Source organism: Dasypus novemcinctus, chromosome 10 (genome assembly GCF_030445035.2).
Source record: "Dasypus novemcinctus isolate mDasNov1 chromosome 10, mDasNov1.1.hap2, whole genome shotgun sequence".
NCBI lineage: Eukaryota > Metazoa > Chordata > Mammalia > Cingulata > Dasypodidae > Dasypus > Dasypus novemcinctus.
In genome coordinates this window covers 28,764,787-28,776,216 of record NC_080682.1, presented here as the reverse complement: position 1 = coordinate 28,776,216, position 11,430 = coordinate 28,764,787, and positions in this window count along the sequence as shown.

The following is an 11,430-nucleotide window of genomic DNA, read 5'->3' as shown; positions in this document are numbered from 1 at the left end:
TAAGTTGAAGACAAGGAAGTCTGGAAGAGAAAGGAGAGCACAGCAGATGTCACCATGTGCCTTGTCATGTGACAGAAGAATCCAGGATCACAAGTGCCAGTTTTTGGGGAAAAGAATTCCATGATGATTATTTGATTTGAACATATTTCTCAGTCTCAGAACTGTTAGCTTGCTAGCCAATAAATCCCCCTTGTAAAACTCAACCTATTTCTGGTGTATTGCTTTCAGTAGCCTTGCAAACTAAATCTGATGTTGACACCAGGAGAGTGAGGTTCGACTATTTCAAATACCAAAAATGTAGGAATGGTTTTATAAATAGATAAAGGATAGATTCTGCAAAAATGTGAGGTGCTTGATAGAAAAGTTCTAGATTGCTTTGAGGAGAATGCTTGTAGAAAGCTGGATCCTAAAGGTACTTCCAAAGATGCCTTAGAAATGATGGATGTGTCTTTGCAAACGGAAGAAAAGTGACCCTTGCTTTAAAGTGTCAGAGAGCTTGACAAAATTGTGTTCTGATGTCAAAGGGAAGCTAGAATATGAAAGTGATAACCTTGGATATATACTTAGGAATTTTCCAAATTAAATGTGAATGCATGGCCTGGCTTCTCCTGGGAATTTATAGTAAAATGTGAAAGGAAAGGGATAAGCTGAGAACTAAACTCCTGGGCACACACACACACACACAAAACAGAAATTGATGGTTTGCAAAATTTTGAGCTTCTTAAAAGCAAGTTTCCAAATAATAGTGTTCCATGTGAGTATTTAACCAAACATGAAATCAATCAGTCATTTTAGTGCAAGTCAGGTTTGGAAATGCAGTTATCCAGAAAGGATTTGTGGAAAGCCACATTGTCTGATGATTGGTCCCTCTTGTGTTATATGCAAAACCAAAGAGTTTTTTGCAAGATCTGTATAATTGGAACCACTGCCAATCTTGACTTAAAGGAGTTTAAAGGTACATATTGAAGGAAAATATCTTCAAGGACAGAACCATGGAATCTGAGGTCTGTGCTTAAAACAACTTCTCAGGCCAAGCGAATAGACCCACCCATGTATGTGGAAAAGTCAAGTATTCATAAGCACTTGGAAAGGACTGACTTTCTGCCCTATTGTCCAAGAGGAGTATTATCACTCTAGTCTTCATAAAGGATTGGGGATTGGGGAGTGCCTGGTTGTCACTCCACTTTTCTGAGCATTTGAACCTGTAAGCCAGAGATTATGGAGTGTCTGGACTCCATCCCAGTTTTCTATGAGGGTAGAGCCATTCCCACAGAGTATGGGAGAGTCGGACCATCACTCAAATGATCTCAGAGGGTGGAGCCTAGAGTTCAGTATCTACCTCCTACCCAGATGCTTGACGAGGGTGGAGCTAAGAACATGGCTGTGCAAACATTTGCAAATGATGTGGCTGCTGCTCTATCAGCCCTTGAGGACAAAGCATCATTCTATAGATAACTCTCAGAATTTGAAATCTGATGGATTAGGCCCTACAGGGTTTGGAACTGTTTGGGACCAAAAAGCCCTGTATACTTTCCAATATCTCTGTATTACAGTGGATTTATTTATTCTGTGGCTGTCCCTCCTTTTATATTGGAAGCAGGAAACTTGTTTTCTGTTGAACAGGCCTGCAGCATTAGGGGGATTAGCCCCCAGGACAGACCACACCTGTAACTGATTTTGATGAGACTTTAACTTAATCTTGACTGAAATAAATAAACTGAAATAATTGAACACTTTAGAAATAATGTGATAGGATGAATGTATTTACACATGGAAAGAACATATCATTAAGGTGTCCTCAAAGTGGAATGTGGCAGTTTGAGATTGGATGTACCACAGGAAATCATGTTCTTAATTCTGGTCCACACTTGGCTGAGAACCTATTGTAGGTGGTAACTTTTGATTAGTTTACTTCAGTTAAAGGCCTTTTAATTCGATTACTTTAGGTAAAGTGTGACCCAGGGAGGTTATTAATCCTCTTACTGAAGTCTTTTATAAATAGGAAGAATATGGAGAGAGAGCCACAGAAGCTGAAGGCAAGGCAGACCAGAGTAGAAGAGAGAGCCTAGCAGTTGCTATCATGTGCCTTGCCATAATTGATATTTTGAAGCTTTATGTGGATCCCAGCAAAGATCATGTTCTTGGACCTACTCTAGTCCTGTGGATGCATGACCCATTGATTGGATTAGATTCCTCTAGGGCTCTTTGAATGGATTATTTCAGTAATGCATGACCCAAGGTAGGTTTGTTCCTCTTGCTGAGGTCCTTTATAAAAGAAAGAGAGAAAAAGCCACAGGCACAGAGACACACAGGAAAAAATTGGCAGAGATGAGAAACCCAGAGAGCCTGAGAGAAAGATTTGGAGGTTAGGGGAGAGACAAGCCATATTTCTCTCATCACCTACAGCTGAGATCAGGGAGAAAGCCTGGAGAACATAGAAACCTAGACCAGCAACTCACCATTGTGTCTTGTCATATGACAGGCCTCTAGGATTGCCAGCAGCCAAACTTTGGTGAGACAGCATCTCTGATGATGACTTGGTTTGGACATTTTCACAGTGTCAGATTCATAAGCTTTTAACTGATAAATTCCTATTATAAAACCCAACTTTTTCTGGTATACTGCTCCAAGAAGCTTTTAGCAAACTAAAACATCATGGGACAGAAGAGTCCAGGATCCCTGGCAGCCAGACTTCTGGGAGAAAGTATTACTTGATGATGTCTTGATTTGAACATTTTTCTCAGCCTCAGAACTGTAAGCTTGCAAGGCAATAAATCTCCATTGTAAACCAACTTATTTCAACCATATTGCTTTTGGCAACGTACCTGACTAAAATTCTGGGCTTCTATTTCCTTGTCAGTCTTCCATCAACCCTATTATTAAATGTGATGTATACAAGTCTATTACTGTGGTCATAAAACCAAATATTTGGTTAGGATGGGGCTTACATAATCACATCATAAATCTGTAGCTACCTTGTCTCATTTGACAAAAACTTAACTAAAAACGTATGTGAAATTGTTCCTATACCCCTCCATCTCCCAATGTTTTTGCTGTACTTGTTACAAATTTTCCAAATACATTACATATGTCATTAACCATAGATTTGTCTTTACATTTTATTCATATTCTTTTTAGAATCTGCATGATAAAAATAGGAGTTATGTACAAAAATACAATAAAATAATACTGTGGTTTATAATTATGCAGATAGTTACTTTTCCAGAAATCTTTATTCCTTTATGCTACTTTGATACATTGTCTAATGTCCTTTCCTTTACATCTAAAGAAATCCTTGTAATCTGGCTTGTAGAGCAGGTCTTGTAGAGATTATCTACTCCAGCTTTTGCTCATTAGGGAATGTGTTAATCTCTCCCTCATTTTTAAAACAATCTTTCCAGATTTAAATTACTTGGTTGAAATTATTTTCTTTCAGCAATTGAATATTTCATCCCCTGCCTCATGCCTCCATGATTCTGATGAGAAATTACCCTTAATTAATAGGGGCTGCCTTTTTTCTTTATTAGAGAATTTGTCAGCTACATAACAATCACTCATTAAATACAGAGTTCCCATATTTGACCCCATTAGCACTTTTTTATAATTGTTTTACTAACTCCAATTCATGGTTTAACTTAGGTTCACTGTGTAGTATAATACCATGGAAATTTTTTTTAAGTTATTCTTTTAACATATATTTAATATAACATTAAGACTATGTGCTGGGCTATGGTTTCTTAGACTTTACACACATGTACAAGAAATAAAGAAAAGTTAGAAAAAAGAGACCTCATCCAAATTTAAAATGTTTGTGCCCCAAAGGTTGCTATCATGAAATAACCATGGCAACTTAAACAATGGGGAAAATATTTGGAAACTACATATCCATTAAAATTTAATATTCAGGATATATAAAGAAATCATTTAACTTAACAAAAAGACAATTTAATTTTAAAAATGGGCATAATACTTGAAAAGATACCTCTTCAGATTATACAAATGGCTATAAAACAAATGAAAAGATGCTCAACATCATTAGCCATAAGGGAAATATAAAAATAAACTACAATGGGATACCACTCCCTACTCTTAGAATGGCATCTATTAGAAAACAGAAAATAACGAGTGTTGTAGAGGATGCCCAGTAAACAGAAGACTCATTCATTGCTGGTAAAAATATAAAATGGCACAGCTGCTGTCAAAAACAGTTTGGCAGTTCCTCACAAAGCTAAGAATAGAATTACCATATGAGCTCGCAATGCAACTATTAGGTATATAACCAAAAGAATTGAATACAGGTACTCAAACAAATATTTGTACACCAATGTTCATAAGCAATATTATTCACAATAGTCAAAACAAAACCTTTTTTTAAAACCATATTTTTTAAGATTTATTTATTTATAGCCCCCTCCCCCAAGATGGATCCCTTGCCTGTCTGCACTCGCTGTCTTGCTCTTCCTGTGCTTGCAGTGTCTGCTCACTGTATCTGCTCATTTTGTGCTTGCTGTGTCTGCTTACCTTCCTTAGAACGCACCAGGAACTGAACCCAGGACGTCCCATGTCAGAAGTGGGTGCCCAACAGCTTGAGCCACATCAGCACCCTGTTCATTATATCTCCTTGTTGTGTCTCCTACTTGTGTCTCCTCATTGCATCAGCTCATTGTCTGCTAGTATTTAGTAGGCACCAGGAACCAAACCTAGGACCTTCTATGTTTGAGGTGGGTACCCAACTGCTTGAGCCACAACTGCTCACAGGACTGTTTTAATAAAAGCTTTTGCTCTTCTCCTGAAGCTTTTAGAAATCTCTCATCTTTGTACTCAACAGTTTTACCTTGTTCTTTGGGATGGTTCTCTTTAATATTATCCTATTTGGTGTTAATCACGATTCTTGAATTTGTATTCATGTCTTTTATTAATTTTGAGTTCTCTGCATTTATTTTTATGAATATTCTTCCTATGCCCTTCTCTCTTCTTTTATCTGGGACTCCTATTATATCTATTTTGATATAATTGAAGATATTTCATAAATCTATTAGGTTCTGCCCTTTATTTCCCTCAAATCTTTAGCCTGAATAATTTGAATTGTATTTTCCTTTTTTAGGTCACTCATGATTCATAAATCCAATAGCTGATATTCTTCTCTGATGATTTCTGAAGTTTTATCTTGTTTCTCTAGAAGGAACATAATTTCCTGTAACTTTATCTATAAATATTCCTTGCACATTGAATCTTTCCATATTTTAGTATTTCAATTGTTGATTTAGTACCTGAACTGTCTGTTTCTCATGTTTTTATCCATCTAGTGATGTGATAGTTACATTATTGCAGGGAATGAAATAACAAAGACAAAAAAAAAAAAAAAAGACTCCTCACTGTTTTTGAAAATTGCCTCTTTGTTAGTCAGTGTTTTTCTTCAGAGTTCAGCTCTCCTACTAAGATCTGCGTAGGGCAAACATGTGGATATCTTTCCTCCTTTTCTTAACCATGTCTTCTCTAAGGCCATTAACCTGGCCTTAGAAATTCTACTTTTTACTGCAATTAGAATGCCTCCTCTATTCTTATGTAATATTTTCCCTTTCAGGGTGCTCTGTTGCATATGTTAAACCAGTAGTCCTTTCATCCAAACCACTTTGGACTGAACCTTTCCTGCACTGCTTTCACTGTATGAAAGCTCTTTTGTCATCAAGGAAAATTTTGGGAAGAACAAGGCAGAGATGAGTGTATTAGATCAGGCTTTCAGAGTGCAACTGGATAGACTAGAATGTACACCCTAGATTGCACATAGGGGTAAGTTTGTTTCCTCTGAAAGACAGCCAGAAACCTACCCTGATATCATAGGTTCGGTCCACAATGTGTCAGGGAAGGGATAGACATGCTACCAGTTTTAACTTGTATTTTCTTGATTCAGCACTCACATAATTATTGTAAACTTTAACTCTTTTCTGCAGTTTTTAGGAAGATGGTCATTCAACTTTTTGCAAGATTTTCAAATATTTTGTGAACAGACAGAACCTCAGCATGTCTTACATTGCCTTTTTGATTGCCCAGAAGCCATAATAATAGTATTAACTGCATTAAAACAATATTCCCTAGAGTAATCACTTGCAACATAATGGAATGAGGTATGGCTAAAAAAAAATGTAACAGGAAGAATAAAACTTTATTTTAAACATTGTAATAACCAAAAAGAAATCAGGAGAGAATAATTAAAAATTGCCAAAATGAAAAATACATGACAAATTAAAGTATCATATAAATAATTATTTAAATGTAAGTGGTCTAAATATACCAAGTAATAAGCACAGTAACTGACTATTAAAAATTAAAATTCAATTATATGATACCTGAACAAAATGGAAAAATAGTAAATAAGATGTATAAATATATACCTCTAAATAAAGCATATAAATACTATGGTGCAAATTGGTAGTATTGGAAAAATGTAGATTTCTATATTAAAGAGATTTGAAGGACAGTATAAAATAGCAATAGAACAAATTTTCAGAAAAATTATAGTGATTTTTAACAGCTTCTAAATGCATAAAACAAATTTGGCAGAATGGAATGAAGGGAGGGAATTTTAAAAAATAATGCCTGAGTAATTGTCACAGTCAAAGTTCTAATTTTGTTGAAACGTAGACAAGGAAATCTTGTTTTCTTTCTGTTTATTACTCTGACATTCTGCCAAAATTATTTTACTAATAGAGATGATATATTAGAATCCCATCAATAAAGATTCAGCAAAAAAAATAGTTATAAAATCAGTTTTGTAAGGTATTATTTCTTCAACTTTTATTATATTATTTGAAAGTACAATATAAAAAATAGATTTCAATGCTGCAAAGAAATTCCTCATGATGATTTTGCAAGTAGTAAGAGGACCATGTTTAAATTGGTATTAACATATAAAATCTCCTTTATTCTCTTTTTTGGCTTAAACCCCATGGTAACGATTTGTAAAATTAATTGATGCATGTTTTTTGTTTGTTTGTTTGTTTGTTTTAGTTACCTCAGCAGGAAATCGTGTGTGGGAAGTTGGCACTCAACCACTAAACCACATCAGCTCCTCTGACTTGTTTTTTTCATTTGTTTGCTTGCTGTTTGTTTATTTCTGTTTTAGGAAGCACTGGGAACCAAATCTGGGACCTCCTATGTGGGAAGCAGGTGCTCAACTGCTTGAGCCACATCTGTTGGCTCAACCACCTCTGTGATGCTGGTTTTTAATCTCCAAACAAGATTCTCTCTTTTTTTATGCAGAGAAGAATTTTACTTCCAACTTTCTTCAAACATATAATATCTTACTTTGTAATTACTTTATCCATATCAACAAATTCTCTCCTGAAATCCTGGGCTATAAAAAGTTTTTTAAATAGAAGTTAATTACAAAGCTACATGAATTGATTTCATTATCATTAATTAATATAATATCCACTCAAAAACATTGTTGTGACTGGATGCTACAATACATCTGCTGTGTAGCTCAATTAGGTCACAGTGACAAACCTAACTGGAGTAATTCCACCATGTTTTCCTTGGGATGCTCAAAAACTCCAATTGATGGTCTTGTGCAAGGTCCTAGAAAGAAGGTATTTATGGAGAAACAGCCAATGCAAAATATGTGAAATTCTAATTTAACCTAGGCTCATGTGTATTATAAAGATTTTATAATAAAATCAAGATGTTACCAACTATTCAGTGCCATAAAAATAACCTAAACCCATAAATGTACATAAAGTAAACATTATGCACAAAGAAAAATGATTAGAAGAATTTAAAACTAAAGATAAACACCATTTATGAATGAGTTTCATGTTCTTCTTTGAATTTTGTTTTCTAATTATTGTTTAATGAACAATGTTTACTCCCTATGTTAGTACTACACTTTTAAAAATATAAATGTTTAATTGTGATAAATGGACTATTCCATTTCTGGTGGTTAATATACTAGACTTTCAGCAAGAGATGAAGTATTTGTCTATAAATACTTTGTCTTTTACTCAGTCATAAAATAGAGCATCAGAAAAGAATGGCAAAAAAATGATGCTCAGCATTATATGGCTGCAAGGGGGAAGGTAACTCTCTGTTACAAAACTAACATGGATGAATTAGTCCTTGAACTTCTACCCTTCAAATCATGCCAAGCAAGTTTCCCTGAAAATTGGTCCCAGGGACAACCAGATGTTGCATTATCAGCAACTGGAAATATAAGAAGTGTTGTGTCATTATAAGGGCGAAGTCAAGGAATACACTGCTCTGCTTGTGTTCACAGTAGCCCCCTGGTATACTTGTGAGACATGTTTTCCAGGTGTGCTTTCTGTTTGACAAGGACCTGAACAAAATTTTTAGATTGATATATTTTACCTCAGAATAAAACAAATGCATGCAAAAAATTATCGTTTTTATCTCAGAGGAAAAGATATAACAGAATTCTGAAGCTCATTAAGTGGTTCACATATTTTGTTTGCTATAAAACTTTGAGGTTGAAAAATTTCTAGACAAATAATTCCAGAAGTTTTTGACCACTTAACCCAAAATAATTGTTATTCTCAAAGTTAGAATATTTTAAAATTATCTAAAAATATGAGATTATTATTCATTTACATACCATGTAGGCATTATCTAAGTAATGCCATTATTTGTAGAAATGGAAATATAGAATTGAAGAGTAATAAATTAATGTACATATATTGAAAATACATTTTTAAGAAATTTCATTTTCAGTAATCCTTTAAAAGTATATCTTTTTAAAATTAATATTAATGATTTGTCTATAATATTAATAATCAAAGTAAAGTAGCCTAAGATTTTAATTCTCCCATTTGTATTTTAAAATATTGGATTTAAAAGAACTATATATGATTCATTAAAACTCTTTATCATTGTTTATTATATAACTAGCACATTTTTCAGTTTTTTCTGTAATTAATTATAAGTAGGAATATGGTGTGACAAGCATGAACTTTTGAATTACCATTCTTGGTAGAACCACAGCACCAAAAACAATTAATGGTTGTGACTGTATAAATTATTTAAATTTTGGTGCACTTTTGCATTTCTAAATATGTGTAAAAGAGTGATACCTATGTAAATTATTTTAATCTGCATAAATGTCTTAATAAAGGGAAGTATTCATAACAGGGACAAGTTTATTTTCATTACAGAATATACATCATTTTTATTACCTAATATAAAAACTATTATTTATATGTACTAGATATTTGGCATCTTATTTTATCATATTTTGCCAACTATTCCTTATTATGAATTTTTAGAATCAGTGAACTGCTTTTAAAAATACCATATTATTCTTATAAACAAAAACTCTTCTGAAGTCTTACACAATAAATATCTCTTTTTCTTTCTCAACAGTTCACAATAGTGAAATCTATGGGAAGGAGGAATAACACAAATGTTCCTGACTACATTCTTATGGGATTGAAAGACTCAGAAGTGATCTAGCATGTCCTCTTTATGCTATTTCTCCTGATATACTGCATAATGTTCTGAGAAATGTTTTAAAGCTGAGTGAATAATTAATATAAATTTTGGAACATCCCATACATTTTATTCAGGTAGGTTGCTCTAAGTTTCTTTAAAATATTCCATTACATAATCTAGAATTTCAATTTTAATTTTATCTGCTATTCAATGTATATTTAAGAGATTATGCTTTTTAAAAAATTTTCTAAGTGTTTATTTGCCCTGGTACATGGTAGAGGGAATTCAAAGGCTTAGGGAGATTGGAATGCTAGAATGGATTTGCCATTTGAGAGCTGCCGGCCCACCCCAGGAATGTCTAGAGGACACACCTTTAACCAGGACTGTGAGGAATAAATTTGTAAGACTAACTCCATCTTCCCTGGAGAATTCTGTGGTTGCTCTTCTCTGTAGTCTAGATATTACTGTAGGGAGGGCTGTGATGGAATAAGAATCCTTAAACATTATGGGAATGATCAGATATTGGTCTGGTAAAAGTCAAGTATCGGCAGTTAGTTGCCAAAGTCAAGGAGGGGTGTGGCTACTGCAATGAAAAGGAGATTCAAAAAAGCACTCAAAATAATCTGAGTCATTTAGAGCTATGGCATGGCTAATACATCATGGGTAACTAGAAGTGAAATAGATGGGCAGTGCACTAAATTTCTTCTGGATCTATATAAACAGAAGAGTTTGAGGTCGAGTGAACAAAACCCTAACTCAAATTACAGACACAGACAATCATGGCCCCTTACTCAGTTCCCAGTCTTGAGACAGTATACAGACCCAGACCCACATGTATGAGGAGAAAGCCGAAAATTTATACTGTAATCTTCCTCCCACCTTTCCCCAAGGAGATCTATGGCCTTTTACCAGAATAACTGCATTGGGGAAAGGAAATGATCAGACATTTTGGAGATTATTAGACACTGGTTCAAAAGTGACGTTATTTCCAGGAGACCCAAAACATCACTGTGGTCCACCAGTCAGAGTAGGGGCTTATGGAGGCCAGGTGTTTAATGGAGTTTTAGTTAAGGTCCATCTCACAGTTGGTCCAGTGGACCCCTGGACTCATTCTGTGATTATTTCTCAGTTCCAGAATGCATAATTGGCATAGATATACTCAGCAACTGGTAGAATCCCCATATTGGATCCCTGACTTGTGGAATGAGGGCTGTTATGGTTGGAAAGGACACGTGGAGGCCACCAGAACTGCCCCTGGCTAGCAAAATAGTAAACCAAAAACAGTGCTGGATTCCTGGAGGGATTGCAGAAATTAGTGCCACAATGAAGGATTTGAAGGATGCAGGGGTGGTGATTCCCACTTCATCCCCATGAACTTTCTTATTTGACCTGTAGAGAAAACAGATGGATCTTGGAGGATGACAGCAGATTATCATAAACTTAACCAGGTGTTGACTCTAATTGCAGCTGCTATCCCAGATGTGGTATCATTGCTTGAGCAAATCATCACTTCCATGGTACCTGGTATGCTGCTGTTGATTTGGTGAATGCTTTTTTTCTTCACTTGTTATTAGCAAGGACCATGAGAAACAGTTTACTTATAGCTGGCAAGGCCAACAGTATACATTTACTGTCCTGCCTCAGGGGTATATCAACTCTCCGGCCCTATGTCATAATATTGTCTACAGGGATCTTGATCATCTCTCCATTCCATGAGACATCACACTGGTCCATTATATTGATGACATCATGTTTATAGGACCTAGGGAGTAAGGAGTAGCAAAGGCTCTAGAGTTATTAGTAAGACATTTGCATGAGAGAGGATGGGAGATAAATCCAATTAAAATACAAGGTACTTCCACTTCAGTGAAATTTCTAGATGTCCAGTGATGTGGGGCATGTTGAGATATCCCTTCTAAAGTGAAGGATAAGCTGTTGCATCTGGCCCCTCCAAAGAAAGAGGCACATGCTTAGTTGGTCTCTTTGGAT